The 19139-nt window shown below is 43.9% G+C and overlaps 1 protein-coding gene across 1 annotated transcript in view; it reads right to left on the bottom strand.

Annotated features, from left to right (window-relative positions):
- Positions 1 to 1312, bottom strand: part of LOC148517064 (transmembrane protein 121) — a 226388-nt gene extending 225076 nt beyond the window's left edge. Inside the window, exon 1 of the mRNA XM_088479169.1 lies at positions 804 to 1312. The gene's annotated coding sequence lies outside the window, so the exon portion shown is untranslated. The remainder of the gene's footprint in view (positions 1 to 803) is intronic.
- Positions 1313 to 19139: the final 17827 nt, after the last annotated feature.

Raw genomic sequence — 19139 nt, 5'->3', positions numbered from 1 at the left:
ATCTCCGTATCGCTGCCAGTGTGCATCACAAGCTGCCCAGGTGAACTTTTATTGATAAATTACCCCGAAAAAAGATTTTTAGTTGCTGCGATAGAAATTCTTTAATTTGAGCCATATTGATATACAAGTAGGCCCCCTATACATAAAACTATTGCCTGTGAATACTATTTTCTTCAAAGTACCCAGCTAACAAATTCAGTGCCATGACTGTTATTTGGACATATTTACTGTAATCACACCAATAAAAGAATCCACCTTCATTCTATAAAACCACTGTTTTTTTCTAAAACCTTAATCAGATTTTACAATTTGAACTGATCATGATTTCCAGCATCACATGTGTAGAGGATATACATAAAATAGATCCAATCAGAAGCTCTACAACATTGATTGCTGTGCATTGTAGTCTTTGCTAGCAGTCTGATTACTGTATACATTGAAAAGGACCAGTACAGTAAATAGCTTTATGTTTAATTGAGACTTAGATGATCTGATATAGAAACAGATGTTCTCAACGGATGGTATTGGTTTCACAAGGAAAGACACATCATGCTCATTGAGATGGGACAAGATACTAGCTCCGGTGATCTTACGTGATCCAGTGAAGAAAAAATATAGTTCAGTGATTTGATTTCATAATAAGCAACAATATATGGCTTTCTGTTGGGATGCAGTGAGGAAATGCAGCCCGCTAGTATACAATATTCATAAGCAATATATTCATTCATTGAAACAGTCTAATACACAAAGATTAGATTCGGGCACTGTTATATTTTTTTAGATGAAATAGGAATTATTCTTACCTTTATCCGGCCAAGCATGTGGTCATATCAAAATATTCGCAACAGCTGGATATCAATTTTAAATCCAATTGAAGTTAAAGGCCATTATTCTTCCACAAGGATGGTTAGGATCCAGCATTACATTTCCTCCTGAGATTTGTTGCTATTTTTCCTCTGGATTAAAAAAAAGTCACCAGAACGGATAAAAGAAAATGAGTAGCATAGAGAATCGCGATACCTATCGCCCAAATCGGATGTATCACCAGTGGAATAAAATCAATGCTTCTTCCAGACTTTTTTTTTTTTCGTGAATCCAACTTCATTCCCAGAAAAGCTGCATTATTCATCGGCATCATGTAAAAAGACTGCCATGTAAACCTCCCATCTTTTCCCCCCCTTGTTTAGGAGGCAGATGCTGGTCCTCCTCTCCCCTGCTCCTAGCCTGCACTCAGTAGAGGAAGCCAGCAGCACAGCACTGCAATCAGGCAGTCATTTGTAGGATAAATGCCAGTAACAGTGGAGATAGTGTTGTGTGGGGAGGGGGAGGGGAGAGGGATGTAGGCAATAAGCGGAGAGGCTTCTCTTCTTCTGCTACAGACTTATACATAGAGGTGTTCCCACCCATTATGCGTGATTGTCTCTTCTAGCCTGCATGGCTGCTGCAAGTAAATTCACCTGCAGCTCAAACTGCACTCACAGCAGCAGCCCCCAACCTGTGACAATCATAAGCATCTGTAATGATCTATATACTAGTTGTAGGGATGGAAAGCATGATTTGAATGTTAGCACTTACTGTATCATTGTTTTCTTTTTTTTTTCTTTAATATTGGCCTTATAAATTTCAGGGCCACTTAACATCAACAGTTTCATCTTCAGAGATAAACCATAATGCAGTAGTAAAATACAGTCGGGTATTTTCATTGCAGCATTGTCAAAAAGTAAAAGAATTATTGAAGCCCCTCCCACATATTTATGACGGTGACTGGGGATGGATATTGACAGTCAATATTTTACAACCATCAATGTTTTTTTTTTTTTTTTTACCATTCGATGTCGGCTTTCCGATGTTACCCGTCATCAACTGGTGCAGAAGCTATGCTCTTCCGATGCTAATATACAGTTGTGTGGCGGACAGGTCGCTGCTCAACTGCAGATGTGTATTGTGGATATGCAAACTGGATTTCTTGTGCATGCATGAACCATCGCAATGGTACTACCATGAAATGGTTTTGATACGACGGCTAGTTACCATGACTTTGGTGCGTTTAAGTGTAGTCCAAGTACAGTAAGGGCATGTTCATGCAGATATGACTTAGCCAGTGCACATCAAAGATGTACATGGTATCTGTCAGGAGGTGTATTTTTGTGGGGCCGCAACCTGTGGTGCAAAATACGCATTGATGAGGATGATGGTTATTGTTAAACACTTCTAATTGGCTGAATATATATTGATCCTTCCTAATAATACTATATAAATTGTTAGTTGGGCTGTTACGTTATGTGGGCTACTCACCTGGCCGACCCAACGACCGGCCGACTGTCCCGAATGACGATGCACTGAATGATATATCGTTCGTCGGCTGTATGAGCAATATATCGTACAGTGTGTACCCAGTATTATACTTGCATTATTCATTTATATTGATAATCCCCTATGAATTTTAAATGGGAACACAACAGATGTTTGTTTTGATTTAAAATCAACTAGTACTTTTATTTTGTATTTTCATCTGTATTTGTTTTTTAAACGGTAAATGCCATGTTGGTAGTTATTATTATTAACACTGTTCAGAAACAGACATGTCATTAAATTATGGGGTTTTCTTAAGCCCTTCCCTAATATATTTAATTTATTGGTAAATGCCAGGGCAGCTATGGATTTCCGGTGTTTGCCTGATAAATTAATTTCTCCATGTCAGCCCTGATCAGGGGCAGAACTATGGGAGACAATGGAGGCACCTGCCGCCGGGCTCCAGCACTGGAGGGGCATCTCCTCCATTGTCCACAACATTCATCCCACTTATGGCTGTAACTATGTACCCGGAGTGTACCGTCATGGTCGCCCAATACATGGCACCTTTTCCTGGCACCTAAGAAGCCACCATACACTAGTGGAGAGCTCCATGTCAGACCATCAGCTGCCGCCTTTGTCTATCTATAGCTTGTCTGCATGCGAATTGTTACATTACAGTGTCAGCGGCTATGACAGGGGGCACCAAATTATAACTTGCCTCCGGGCATCTGGGATGAATTTACGCCACTGGCCCTAATGTATCGGTTAAACCTTGGTCAGCTGAGTAAAGACAGGAATACATTTAACCCCCCCCCCCCTCAATCCAGGAAAATGTGCCTACAGTACTCCATTCTTTGTCTTTGATGGACTTCTCAACATGCATCTGAAAAATATTGGAGCTGCCATGGCAGTTAGGGGGTTAAAAAATGAATGAAGCACAGATCAATTCACTCTCAGATTTTATTGATCCATTGATTGAAGAAACTTCTTTCAAGTGTCCTCTAAAGTAATGACATCCAGAAGATGCTTGGAGGATGTATGAAGTGATGAGCATTCTGCTGCTGACACCTGTGACCGTGAGCCCAGGAGGATACCAATACTCTCAGAAACATGCCATTAATAATGCTAGCACCTCACATCCTTTCCTCTGTGAGATGACTTCCCTGATCCATCTTGTAAACGTGGTTTTGGAAGGAGCTTATTCCTGATGTTGGCCTTCAGGAATTACAAAGAGATGCTCTGTCTTTCTGACGTCCTCTGTTCTAGAAAGATATATTGAAAGTGCTCTAACTAGACCCAATGTATTCAATTTTTCTTCCTTCATAACACTTAGTTCTGAACAAGAATCCAATAGCACATTTTCTTGGTTGGCACTTTAATTAAAAAAATGTAGCATTTGTTTGCAGCAGCACATTGTCTGAGTGTGTGTCCATAAATGGTTCAAAATCCACTCAAATCTGGCTCAAAAACCATAGAGAAACCACACTTTAGGATAGAACAGAATAAGGTTATTATTATTACCTTTAGAATAGTAGCCTCAAATTTACTAAGCGATGGGTTAAGAACCCACCTCAACACCACTCTAATCCCTCCTAAATAAATGACCAGCCTGAGAGGCACTTTTGCAAGATCTGTGCAGGCTAGCATAGTGTTAAAAATAGAAAATCAGGTACAAGCCTTGGGTTACTGTATTTAGCCTAGTCTGGTAGTGAAATTTGGGGGGGTAAATGGCGTGGGGTCCCCCCATTTTTTACCAACAAGACTAGGCTGAAACAGTTGGGGCTGGTAACACAATAGCTGACAGATATACTAATGTCGGCCATACACGGTGCAATTTCCTAACGTTCAGATGTCTTGTACGATTCCCCTTGAAATTCTCTATACGATTTGTCAAATGGTGTACATACGAGCATACGATACCGATGCGTTGTATCCAATTGCTAATCTCCATTGCGCCGTCAACCCCAAAATGGAGGAGAGGAGTGGCCAGGGATTTTGCAAGACCTCGTACATCGGATTTTATGCCAGCAAAAAGCATACGATGTGTATCACATCGTACACGATAGGTTGAAATCTTACAATCAAGATATACAATGCAGAATTACGACGGCAGGCACGCGCGTCGTCATCATACAAATACCGCACACGATGTGCAAGATTGGTCGATACGATTGATCTAAATCGGCCATATCATGCAAAAAATTGCACCATGTATTGGCCGCATTAGAGGCAGATTCAATCAGCCGAGGCCTATTCAATCAAGGGTTGGTACCCCACGCGTTATGCCCCAGAGGGTGCACTTAATGCGGATTTGACCTCTATGCCGCGCTGATTGGTCAGAGACTGGATCTCAAAAGACAGTTCTTGAATCTCTTGCGACACGGATTCTTTGTCTCTCATACCCCTTTTAATCTCTCCAAATAACCCAGGGTATTGCCATGTCAACCCGTGTTGCGGCTCAGTGGAAAAGATTCCTGGAAATCCAACTCGGGTAGCGAGCAGGGTTGAACATGGGAATGGCCCGTGCAATCCTACAGTGTGAACGGGTGACCTGGGTCATGTGACCCGGGTCCTGTTAACACCCTATTGAGCGCCAGCTTGCCAGTGCTTGAAGATGATGTCCTTGGTTGATTTCTGGATTTCCTTTGTTTTGTAATTGGGCTTATATTGTCCCCTAAAACTAATTGACAATATATTGATTGGAATGGAGGATTGTTATAATTTATGAATATACTATAGGTCTGTGCGGACATCTTTATTTTTATTTCTTTCCTTTGTTTTCTGCCTGCCCTGACCTCAGATCATATTTTGTGTTAGTTTAAAAGTTGTTGTTGTAGCTATTACCACCACTGCAAATATGTGTTGATGTAGCAAATAAAACCGGGGTATTTTGTTCATACTATATAAAAATACTTACGTTTTGCAGCCCAACATTAAGGTATCGCAATATCTGAATGTTCCTACACTAGCATAACTGCTCACCATTAAATTGCAGGAAACTGCACTCACGGGTAACATCCAGACTAAAGCTGGCTTCTGAGCTACACCGAAATATCTTTGATTGACAGCAGCCCAGACAACACTAGGAAAAATGTAAAAGCAAAAAATGAAAAGAAATATGCCCAGGTTTGGTTTTACTCATATTGTATATGGTACAAAGGAGAACTAGAGATTTCCTTAAGGAGTAGGAATATCACTCCTAACTGTCAGAGGTTAAGACAGTATCAGAATCCAACGTATTGGTCCAACCTAGAGAGGAGAAATTCTTTATTACTGTATTGTACTTACATAGAATAAACAATGGGAGCGCTCCTTACACATTGTGGGGGAGCTAGACCAGACTGTTAATTTGAAACTCACTGTACAATTTGATTTTTTCATTTCTGTTTAGTGCCCACTGTTTTTATATATACGTATTGTACTTAACCTGTTTACAATTGTGTAGATAGGACCTGATATGGGTGGATGATCTGGAATCCTTTATCTTTTCTGTTAGATAAACAAAAAGTTGAAACCAGGGGTCAGGGAACTTTTTACCTTTTACCCCAAAATATATTTAGATACGCCGACGTTACCCCTTTGATATGAAAGGAATGAAATCATATAGTAGTGCCCCCATATAATGCCCCTGTAGTAGTGCCCCCATAGTTATGCCCCTGTAGTGCCCCTGTAGTAGTGCCCCCATATAATGCCCCTGTAGTGCTGCTTGTACAAAAAAAACCCACTTACCTTAATCCCCGCTCCTGCATCCGCCGCCGTCCTGTCCGCCCGGCTGCTCCTCAGTACTATGGGAGAAACGTCATGACGTCTCTCCCGTAGTGCGCATGGAGAGAGGCGGAAGCTGGAGTTCAGAAGAGAACTCCGGCCTCCGGGTCACGCGGCGCTGCAGGGAAGGAGCCGGGCGCCCGCTGGTAATAAGATCTCAGCGGGCATCCGTCTTAGAGCCTCCCAGCGGCACAGCCGGGCATGCATATGAATCATTCTATATTATACAATGATTCATATGCATGCCCGGCTGTCCGTCCATTACCACCAGGAATTTGATTTTTACCCCATGTGGGGTAATTTACCCCTGCTCCCCGACCACTGATTTAAATCAACATTTCCCTTCCTATTCCATCTCCCAAATGGGTATAAAGGCCTCGATGTGGTCTGGCAATCAAGGTTGCACATTACCTGGTGATTACCACACAAAAAGTTAAGAACCTGGGACATATAGACCCCCCATCAATAACATCCCTTGTGCTGTGTCGCTGTGTGTGTATGTATGTATGTATGTGTGTATCTCTCTATACTGTACCATAATGTGTCCCTGGTATTGTATGAAAGTAAATTGCTATGGCAAATGAAGATGAAGCATTACCCAGCCAGACAATGAGACAAAGTATTGTGTTCCGTGGTTCAAGACTAAAAATATGAAAGAGAAGAAAAGTGTCATACGTTCAAAAAGAGTGACACTTAGGAGGTGATTCAGAGTTGGACGCAGTGAAGCCATCGGGCGCAAGTGGCTGATGGTTTCCCTCTGCGCATGTGTCTGAGCCACGCTGTGCAATGCATGGTCACTGCAGAGAGACGCATAGCGAAACTTCATGCAGATCCATCCAATGTCGATGGGTGTTTCTGGGTGTAATGTATATGATAACATAATATGTTGTGTATTTCTCTTTTATACTTGTAATCCATGCCTTACAAATATAAAGTTAAAAAAAGAGTTTTTGTAGTGCTCTTCACTTCATCTCTCTCGTGCTATAAAAACCTCTATCAGTAATCATTAGCTTCAAAAGTTTTTATTCTCTTTAGAATTATGTTGGAGTTGTTGGAAGGAGTGCGCTCCTGCGCTGCCTCCCTCCCCCCAGCATCTGACAGGTAGTACTGAGTCAGCGGTCACTAGGACCTGCCGGAGCTCAGTCAGACAGGCCAGACTGACATACGCTCTTACGCTGCCTCCCTCCAGCAGCTGACAGGTAGTACTGAGCCAGCGGTCACTAGGACCTGCCGGAGCTCAGTCAGACAGGCCAGACTGACATACGCTCTTACGCTGCCTCCCTCCAGCAGCTGACAGGTAGTACTGAGCCAGCGGTCACTAGGACCTGCCGGAGCTCAGTCAGACAGGCCAGACTGACATACGCTCTTACGCTGCCTCCCTCCAGCATCTGACAGGTAGTACTGAGCCAGCGGTCACTAGGACCTGCCGGAGCTCAGTCAGACAGGCCAGGCTCTGACATACGCTCCTGCACTGCCTTCCCCCAGCATCTGACAGGTAGTACTGAGCCAGCGGTCACTAGGACCTGCCGGAGCTCAGTCAGACAGGCCAGGCTCTGACATACGCTCCTGCGCTGCCTTCCCCCAGCATCTGACAGGTAGTACTGAGCCAGCGGTCACTAGGACCTGCCGGAGCTCAGTCAGACAGGCCAGACTGACATACGCTCTTACGCTGCCTCCCTCCAGCAGCTGACAGGTAGTACTGAGCCAGCGGTCACTAGGACCTGCCGGAGCTCAGTCAGACAGGCCAGACTGACATACGCTCTTACGCTGCCTCCCTCCAGCATCTGACAGGTAGTACTGAGCCAGCGGTCACTAGGACCTGCCGGAGCTCAGTCAGACAGGCCAGGCTCTGACATACGCTCCTGCACTGCCTTCCCCCAGCATCTGACAGGTAGTACTGAGCCAGCGGTCACTAGGACCTGCCGGAGCTCAGTCAGACAGGCCAGGCTCTGACATACGCTCCTGCGCTGCCTTCCCCCAGCATCTGACAGGTAGTACTGAGCCAGCGGTCACTAGGACCTGCCGGAGCTCAGTCAGACAGGCCAGACTCTGACATATGCTCCTGCGCTGCCTCCCTCCCCCCATCATCTGACAGGTAGTACTGAGCCAGCGGTCGCTAGGACCTGCCGGAGCTCAGTCAGACAGGCCAGGTTCTGACATACGCTCCTGCGCTGCCTCCCTCCCCCCAGCATCTGACAGGTAGTACTGAGTCAGCGGTCACTAGGACCTGCCGGAGCTCAGTCAGACAGGCCAGACTGACATACGCTCCTGCGCTGCCTCCCTCCCTCCAGCATCTGACAGGTAGTACTGAGCCAGCGGTCACTAGGACCTGCCGGAGCTCAGTCAGACAGGCCAGGCTCTGACATACGCTCCTGCGCTGCCTCCCTCCAGCATCTGACAGGTAGTACTGAGCCAGCGGTCACTAGGACCTGCCGGAGCTCAGTCAGACAGGCCAGGCTCTGACATACGCTCCTGCACTGCCTCCCTCCCTCCAGCATCTGACAGGTAGTACTGAGCCAGCGGTCACTAGGACCTGCCGGAGCTCAGTCAGACAGGCCAGGCTCTGACATACGCTCCTGCGCTGCCTCCCTCCAGCATCTGACAGGTAGTACTGAGCCAGCGGTCACTAGGACCTGCCGGAGCTCAGTCAGACAGGCCAGGCTCTGACATACGCTCCTGCACTGCCTCCCTCCCTCCAGCATCTGACAGGTAGTACTGAGCCAGCGGTCACTAGGACCTGCCGGAGCTCAGTCAGACAGTCTACGCCTCTATAGCAGCGCAGCTGTAGTGACACATCAGGCAGTAATAAGAGACTGCTCTAGCAGTCTCTGCTCTCTCACTGTCCGATGTCTCTCTGCAGCTGTGCTGCTATACAGGCGCAGCCAGCGGTAGTGGGCAGAACAGTGGGGGTGGTCACTGACCAAGCCCTCATCTGGCCCCTCCAACTGGCCGAGGCAAGTAGTACCCACCCTCTCAGCATCCCAGGGCACTGAGGCGTCCATACGCATCTTTACTCACGTCCCTGAGGAAGGCCGAAAAGTTGCAATGCGTTGGACAACATTCAATCCATCTTTGGAACACACACTGACAGGAACGCTTACCGGAGTAAGCACTAACAAGAATAGCTGTTCCCCGAGATCCCGCTAGGATTCGCTCAATTCAGGAAGCGAAAGGCAAACCAGAGTATCCAGGACGTGTGCACACGGGACACACACCATTACTGCCTCCGTACGGACCTAGTCTCCCCACCATCCGGTGGGTAGAGTGGCCAGCCGCGGCGATCGATAGCCGGCGACCACGTGATCAACTGTGATCATGCTTCCGGTGGTCTCGCCGCGTCTGGTGAATCAACGGGACCTATAGAGTGTGTGTAATTTGGCACACACTCCAACGGAGGCGGAGAGACTGTGGACCTCATTCAGAGTCGGTCGAAGCGGCCGCACGGTCGTACGCCACCGATGTTCGCTAAACTGCGCATGCGTAAAGTTCGCAATGCGTGTGCGCAAACTAGCCGCTACGATCAGAAATTTCTCTCTCCTTGAACACAGCCAGGTCGGTAGTTTGAGTGACAGATTGAGGCGTTTGTGGGTGGTAACAGGGGAAGGTGCTTGAAAACGGGGGAGTGGAGATCCGAACGCAGGCGTGCCTAATTATGCGAACGGCATTTTATGGGAGTGCATATGGTTTATGGGAGTGCATAATTAACAAAGTAGCGTCATGGCACATGTGACATGGGAGGTTTTTACACTGACATGATCGTAGAGCTTAAGAGAGGGTATGGTCAACCTTAAGCTCTACGACCAGTTCCGATGGTCTCGATTAATCCTTATATGCCCGGAGATAACGTGTAATGCGTACGGGAAGGGGGCGTTTTTTTTGTCTTACGGCCGCATCCTCCCCTTGGTCGGCCAGCTACCGATCCGAACTTAGGGACGCAACTTGCGAGGGAATCATTTGCATATCCGACCCCTTTTCCCGTACGACCGTGCGGCCGCTTCGACCGACTCTGAATGAGGTCCCGTGTACCTGAAAGAACCTTTCACACAAGGATTAATATAGACAGCAAGAAGAAGGGTAAGTTGTCAGACCGGAGGGCACGGGACGCCGCCCCTCCAGAGCGCAACCCCCCCAGGACATTAATTCTGTCTGCACTATATATTATTTAATTTTTTCATATATTTAAAGCACATTGTTCACTATTTTATCCCCCCCATTTTTTCTACGTTCATTTGACCATATACTCCTATAGACTTCCCTGTACCATACCCTGCATACATTACTCCTCAAATTAGAGAGCACCGTGACTTCTCAATTGATTTGTTGTAGTATTTACCAGATCCATTAAAACCACCTAACTATTATCCCTGTGTACTTAGTATTATTAGATCTACATATACATATTGATTGTCACATTAGGCACCTATAGAATTACGCAAACTAGTGCAAGCACTATAACTGAATATATTATCATTGTCTGTAGGAGATCTGGGATTATCTCCATAGTGCCAGCAACTACCATTATCCTATACCATCCAACAAGCGCAGGTTTCGCATCAACGTCATACGCATCTTTACTCGCTGGCAGAGTGAGACTCTCACAGAACAGAGTCACCCAGAGCCACATAACTGGACCGCAAGTATACTATTCCACCACAGTTATAGTACAAGGCATCACCGCTACCATGTATTAGTCACTACCACGTCTGGCACACTACAATGCCCAGCAACATTGTATAAATACAGAAATTGTAAAAGATAATACAGTGGCGTCCCTACCTGTTCTTACACCCGGTGCGTGTAGGGGTGGGCTGACTTGTAGGGCAAAAAGGGGGAGTGGCTTCATGGCCCGAACACCCAGTTTTGTCACTCCGGAGGGGTCCGGGGGCCAGTCTGTGTGCAGTTCCGGCTCCCTCACTGTGTCAGGAACCGAGTGCTGCACGTAATGCTACAGTGTAGCACCCGGCTCCTGTCACTGAGGAGTCAGCACTTTGGTGTTACCCCTTGGTAGGTGACACCCGAGTGCGGTCCGCACCCCCCTTGTGACCCCACTGAGATAATACAAACAACTTTTTGTCGACCAGAGTAGGATGCTATTCGTGTGATCATTGTACAGTATATGCTGTAAATTGATGGAAACAGTTGGCAGCATGAAGGCATTGTAAGATATACTCTAATCTATATAGTTCCATGCAATATGGAATTTGTAGTGTATAGAATAACCTGTAAATGCGGTTTATATTATGTAGGAAAAACAAAAGGTGTGTAAAAATAAGGATGCAGGAGCATTTGCGGAATATTGGAACGGTATGAAAAGCCATAGTTTACAAAGACACTTTATTGAAAAATTAAGGCCCTCATTCAGAGCCGTACGCTCTGAGCAGAGCGCACGCTCTGAATGAGGGCCGGGCTCCATTTTCATGGAGCGTCCTCCTGGACGCTCGTATAGCTGTGGGTCACCACCCACAGCCTATACGAGCGTGCATTGTGATGGTCGCGATGGTCGAGACCATCGCGACCATCGAATTTGCGAGCCGGAGCCTGCGGTTGAGTTTCTCAACCGCAAGCTCCGGAGTGATTTTGGCTCTATCAGAGCCAAAATCACTCCCACTGACATCACTAGTGATGTCAGTGGGCCGGCTTCTGACGGGAGGCGTTCCCGTGGGAACGCCCCCGTCAGGGAGGCACGCCCACCAAAGGGGGCGTGCTGTCAATCAACATTGACAGCACGCCCCCTTTGATCGGACACAACGAGCGAAGGACTTTCCTTCGCTCGTCGCGTCTGGCGCATGCGCACGACGGAGCTCCCTCCGTCGTGCGCATGCTCAGTCCATAACATCGACCCACTTGCGAGCGGACAGCCGCTCGCGAGTGGGTCTGAATCAGGCCCTAAATCCCTAATGACTAATCCTTCACCATATTGGAACATGTTACAGATAATCCAAGAGATGGTAATAGAGAACACTAGCTTTTTCTAAAAGGGAATCATTTTGAATTTACACATTAGATACACTTTCCCCAAAAGGTCTCAATGATATTGCAGCGGTGGCCAACCTGTGGCTCTTCCATTATCTGTTTGTTTGTTTTTTTCAATGTATTTTTTGTGGATGTGGCCTTTTCAGTGTATTTTATGTCGATCTGTTTTTTTTCAATGTTTTATATTGTTCTGGCTTTTTCTTTCCCTTTAATAGTTACCTGTGTGCATGTGCTTTTACATGCTCCTACAAAAATCATAACAGGGGCGTGGCCTAGCTGGCACAAGGCCACACCCCTTTTTGCATGTGCAACCTTGGCACACGCATGATCTCGGCTCTTTGACATACCTACAGATGTTTTTGGGGTCTTTGACTCTGACAGGTTGGCCACCCCTGAGATATTGTGTAATTTCTATAATTGTTAATCCTGTATCCTTAACACTGCAAGCACACTTTATATTTTATTATTTGTTTCTGTACAATTTGCATGTTTATGTATAAATGTCTTAAATTGTACTGTATATAATGTATTGTAACAACATTATAAGTCATTCATTTGTAGCAACATATGTTTAACATGAATAGGTGCAATACATGTATGATTATAAAGGTAATATGGGAAAATATTGTAAAAGTTGGTGATTTTATATATGGAATTACATGTTGACACCCACATACGTCCTGTTGATATAATCATCAGTTAGGTTGACACTTATGCACATATTTAATAATACATATAAATCTATAAGGTAAATTTAACAGGTATGTAATTAAAAAAAACACTATGGGCAGTATTCAGTTTGGCAGTATTCAATTTGGCCTATTTTAATTATCTCTTTATTCAATTTCAAAGACTTTTCGCCGGTGCGAAAAGTCTTTGTTAAAAAATGGGGATAACTTATCACCATGTTTTACATGGCAAAAAAAGTGCAGATTTGGGGTTTAGGGGTGCAGGCTTCAAAAAAATAGCCTGCACCCCTGGGAATGTCCCCTAAAAATGATGTGTCAAAAAAAGTTTTTAAAAAAAAAATCGGGACACCCAAAAAAATTAAGTTTAATTTTGGGGTGAAAAAAATAAATAAAAGGGGGACAAACTGCTAAAGTACTGAAATTAATTCCAGAGCGGTTCCCAGGTGCATTTTTGACGAATTTTCAAAAATCATTTTAGGGACTTGAAAATGGGTGCAAGCATATTTTTATGTACCCCAAATTTGATGGCCATAGTTATTTAAAAAAAAAATTCCTAAATGCTCTTCTTCATCACTTCTTCACAGGCGCATTTATGCACCTGCGCGGGTATTTAAAATCCCGACTTCCCTTCAGCAGCCAAAACAGGGGTACCCATAGTGATCCCCCATGTCTGGACATCTTTAGGGGGGTTCCAGGCACATTCCCCGAAAATTCCCTATTTTTTGCGATACTTACCTTTCCGCCGGCTTCCGTTTTCGCTGATTCCTAATTGATTACGGGGATAAAGCGGGCACGCACTTGATACTTTATCCCAGTCAAAACTCCGATGTGGAGCGAAAGTCCAGGACGGACTTTTCACGCCAAATTGAATACCCCCCTATGTATGTTGCAATAATTATAAGTTATTTGCTTTTAAGCATATAGGAACTATTCCCCCTGTTTTATGGTGCATACACATGGTCAGATTTGTCAGATCTGTCAGATGAATGATTGAACGATTTGAGCGATTTTACCAAAGGTTTGAACGATTTAAACGATTTTACAAAAGATTTGAACGATTTTTGACTGCATTAAAATTAATGGAATCGTCCTAGTCAGACTGCAAACACATCAGATGTCAGATATCGTTATCTGACCATCGGGAACGCGCAACGTTCATTGTCCATCGTTCAGGCATGTCAGATTTTCCTTCAGATATGAATGATTTTTAAATCGTTATCGTTCACATCTGAAGAAAAATCTGACAGTGTGTATGCACCATAAGTCTATACACTCACTATAAACTGCTGCCCACATTGGTGATGCAATAGCGAACCGTGGGATGTTGGAACGCAAACAGGAAGAGATTTGCGTTCCATCCCTCACAAACTCAACTCCCTAGTTCCGGCAAACTACTCAGCCCCCAGCACTACTTAAAACCTCGAGCAGCAGACACTAATGGCGTCACAACATCACAACAACAGGGACGTCATGGCGTATATGGCGCTTGGCGCGCGGTGGAACACTTCCATGGTAACAAATGGTAAGGTATATTTTCCCTTCAGATTTTGTACGTGGAAGTACCGTGAGGGCGGAAGTGCAGTTTTCTGCCCATACTGTCCACCAAAAGAAGAAAGTTGTCCGCTCGCCACGCTTCGGGCACGGTGGCTCGCTACAAGATTATATTCCCCCCTCTATGCCAACGTGGATGGTAGGGAATGATGTTGGACAGTAACTAATGACGTCAGGGTTCAATTACAGAATTTACAGAAGGGGATCTAGCTATAACAGTATCGGCGAAAAATACTTAACGATGACATCAATTACCAAGCAATATTATCAAACTAAGGCTATCTGCCCTTGAAGTATATTAACAATTGAGTTACCATTATGGTTTTAATTTAGTTTGGGTTTCACTCTTTAATGGCTATTTTGCCTTTATCTTAAAGTCAAATAACATTAATGTCCCAATTAAGAGGGCGTGTATCTAAACCTCTGTGAGGTATTTAACAGGTGCCCACCTGGATCAGTCAGTCCCCCTGCAGCAGTCCATGAGAAAGTGTTTCCTAGTAAGTGAGATAATTAATTCCTTTTAAAATCTCATCTTGCATAATCTGCTGTCTGTACAGCTTATATATGTGAATATGTATTTTTGAGAAGAATGTTTAATGTAGGGTATTCATGATAGATGACCTGTTAAATAGAACTAATGGGTTTGTTAATATGCTCATGCTAGATCTATCAATATACTGTACAGTAATTCTGCCAGATTAATACAATAGAGTTTGGCTATTGGAGCCATACTATCACCCAGTGATGGCTCACAATTCAGTCATTCATTTCATCTAATCCTGGAATGTTTTTGAGACCTAGTGAAATAGTAAGTATTGATATAAATTGATAATAGATAGTAGCTAAGCATATTATAACAAAACAATATGGAATATTATGACAGAAATATTATAATATAAATTACCATTAAGTCAGATCAAAGCTATAAATATATTTGAATGCTATTTTGGTGAAAAACTCTATCCTGTCTGATATTGTGGATACCCTGTGTCTAATTCCCTCTGTATGCACAGAGGGAATTTTTGGTATGTATGTTTTTACATCTTCTAATATTGAATATATTGTTTATTCCACCTGATTAGGCTGCATGCAATGTTATGATCTAATAATTAACATTCAAGTTAACTACTAGAAGTCTATGTCAAATAAATATTTTTAAAGATTTTCTATCAGATCTTAATAGGCCATAGTGGTGAAAACCCATTTCCTGATTTTGTGGATATCCCATGCAGAACATGCAGGTAGGAGGGAATGAGGCAGAGGGCTGCTGGGAAAGGCAGTAGGGGCCACTTGTGTGTGGTCAGGGGAGGGAGTGAGAAGGCTGGTCAACTGAGTGGGGGACATTCAGTGCAATTACCGGCACTGTTGCCGACCATTACAACTCCACCAGTTCCCAGCCCTCAACTCTCTTACAGTCAGTGGTCTATAGCAGCTGTTTACTGAGTCATCAGCAGGGTTGGGTGCCTTAGGCAACATTTCACCCTATCGCCCCTGCTCCCTTCAATTCATAATATGCCACGCATCAGTGTCCCTGATGTATAATATGCCATACAGCAGTGATCCAAATTAATAATATACTATATAGAAATGCCACAACTCATTAGCCACACAGCAGATCCCCAAAATCATACTGTACCTCATAACACTGCCAACAATTCATAAATGCCAAACATTTGTGCCACAAATTAATTATGTTCCACCAGCTGTATCCCCAATTCATAATTATGCTGCATATCAATGCCTTCAATACATAATATACCACACATTTGTGCCCCCAATATATAATAGGCACAGTTGTGGCAAAATTTACTGTGCCTCCAATTCACAATTATGCCACCCAATGCCCCCAATATATATGCCATACATATGTGCCCCAAAATCTTTGCCATAAAACTGCACCCCCAATAAATTATGCCATACATCAGTGCCCCAATACGTATATAGGACACACATCTGTGCCCCATATTCTTTATATGCCATACAGCTGTGCCCCTAATACATTCACATATCAGTGCCCTAATACATATTTATGCCACACATCTGTGCCCCAACATGTCAGCACTCATTAGCCCCCACACATTTACCCTGACAGCACTCATCAAACGGCCCTCCACGCACACTAACCCTGTCAGCACTCATTAACACACAGTCACCCATTAATTCTTTCTCCTCACCAAAAAGTCATAACAGATATACCTTTCCAGACTCAATGCATTAGCAACAAATCCTTGTGTTGTCTGGGGGGACTGAGCTTCTTATGTGAGTGACAGGCTGGCACCCGGAGGGAAGGAGATGACTGGAGAAGAGGTAATGGGTAGTCGTCATTGCTGCTGACTCTACCACAATAATCTCACAGACGAGGAAAGTGTGGTGCCGGGGAGAGTCCTGGAGACTTGCCACCTAAGCAGCATTGGTCCTGGTCATCAGTAGTCCCAGCTGGGACCCCCTGAGCTTTTTGCCACCCCCTCTCCATCAAGTGTCCCTAATGTCCAGCCCTATGGATGGCCCTACAAGAGATACACAAATAGGTATGCTTATAGCATTAGTCATACATAAACAATATGGACCATCAAACCATACCGTGTCCATTAGAAAACCTGTGTATGACAATAGTAAACATATGAATCAACCACTAATAAATACTGATGCATGGGGGCATCTTTACCATTTTGTTTTTTAATATCCAGCAACAATGGGTGGTGAGGGGATGTAGGGGGCTGAGTATGAGGAGAGGGTGTAGGCAACACTCCAGGTTACATATTTAAGAAACTGAGACACATAGACATATAAACATAGAATAACATTGTAGAGTCGCAGGTAAATGACTGTGGGTGAGTGGTTTAGTCAAAGTAAGAAGAATATCATTGGCGAATAAAGAGAGAGTATATGGAGAGTCTCCAATAGCCACACCAGCAATATCAGGATTATCATGTATTCTCCTAGCCAGTGGTTCTATAATCAAGGCAAAAATAAGGGGCAATAAAGGGCATCCTTGTCGTGTACCGTTGGTTATAGAAAAAGGATCTGAGAGCACTGCCCCAGCAAGAACAGAGGCAGTTAGGTTAAAGTAAAGGGATTTAATGGCTTGTAAAAATTTACCCGAGACCAAAAGTAATCGTGTGCATCATAAATGACCAGGAGACCCTATCAAAGCCCTTCTCCGCGTCCAGAGCAAGCACAAAAGAGAGGGAAGTTAATGATTATTTATATAGTGAATAATGTCCACTTTACGTCTAGTATTATCGAGTGCTTGCCTGGACGGAACAAAGCCCACCTGGTCAGGGTGGATAAGGTTGGGTAGCAGGGGGTTGAGCCTATTTGCAAGGATCTTAGTGGAAATTTTTAAATTTGCATTAAGTAATTATTATTATTATTATCCTTTATTTATATGGCGCCACAAGGGTTCCGCAGCGCCTTACATAGTACATAAACATAGTACATAAACAGTTGAGCAGAACAAGAAAACAGTGTCATACAGTTTAAGACACTACAAGACAAGTACATGGTATATAAACACTGCTGCAACAGTAGCAGGATGGCAAAAGTCACAGGTTAAGTGCTTTTGAGTATAGAGCAGATACTATAAGTAAAGAAAGCATAAGCACAAGAGGAAAGAGGGCCCTGCTCGTAATGAGATAGGTTGATAATTAGAGGTGATGAAAGGATCCTTACCTGGTTTGGGAATGACTGTGATGGTAGCTCTGGTAGTAGAGGGGTGAAAAGTTTCACCGTTCAGAATCTGGTTGAACATCTCAGTAAATTGTGGGATTAGAGAGGCTTGGAACGTTTTGTAGTATGATATTGGGAATCCATCAGGGTCAGGCGCTTTAGATGGTTTTTGTGTTTTCAGGGCATTACAGGTTTCCTCCTCAGTAATGGGAAGTCCAAGTGTTCCCGCCACTTGTGGATCAATACAGGGATGACCACAGGTTGAGAGGTTTTAATAGGTCTTAAAAATAGTATTTATGGCAACTGGGTCATATTGAGAGTCACCATTCTCATCTCTAAAGGCCTGAATGGCAGATTTAACTTTCCGAGATTTGAATCTGTTGGCCAGTAGTGTGTCCGCCTTATTACTTTTTTCATAGAACGCTGATTAAGCCAGCGGAGGGATTTCTCATTTTTTTCAGACAAAAGGGCATTAAGATAATTTTTAGCCTATGTAAGTTTTTGATAGAGAAGAGGAGAAGGATTGCTTTTGTGGGAAGCTTCTAAATGCTGAACTTCCTCAGTCAAATGAGCTAATTGAAGTTTATTCCTCTTATTTCTATAAGAAGCATAGCTTAATTATGTGTCCGCATATGACTGATTTTTATGGGCTTCCCAAACTAAAGGTGAACAGGGGGAATTTGCTGCATTAATGGAAAAATAATCAATCAGCCAATGCGGATCTAATTTTATCTTGAAATTGTGGAATCTTCAGAAGTGTTTCATTTAAACGCCATGAATGTTCAGACGTAGGTGTTTCTAGGAGATCGAAAGTAGTTGTGAGGATAGAGTGGTCTGACCATGTATTAGGTAGAATAGATTAAGTGTCCAGAAAGTTGAGTACAACAAACAGATCAATACTGGAATAGGTTTGATGAGGTGAGGAAAAAAAAAAAAAAGTATAATCACGAGAGGAGGGGTTAGTGCACTTTTGATTTTATTGTGAAAACCCAATAAATCCTGGTTAAAAAAAAAAAAAAAAAAAAAAAAAAAAGGAGAGGGTCACAGATACATATAGTAAGGGTGGAATATATAGGCACATGTAGACATAGAAAGGAAATACAAAATTGAAGGCAGAGAGAAATACACATTGGGGATGACAAAGAAACCCACACCTACAGTAGAGGCTGGGAAAAACATGGAAAGAGAGGAGTCAGG

Source organism: Taudactylus pleione, unplaced genomic scaffold, assembly GCF_031769625.1.
Source record: "Taudactylus pleione unplaced genomic scaffold, aTauple2 ptg000227l, whole genome shotgun sequence".
NCBI lineage: Eukaryota > Metazoa > Chordata > Amphibia > Anura > Myobatrachidae > Taudactylus > Taudactylus pleione.
This window is presented reverse-complemented; position numbering and strand designations above follow the sequence as displayed.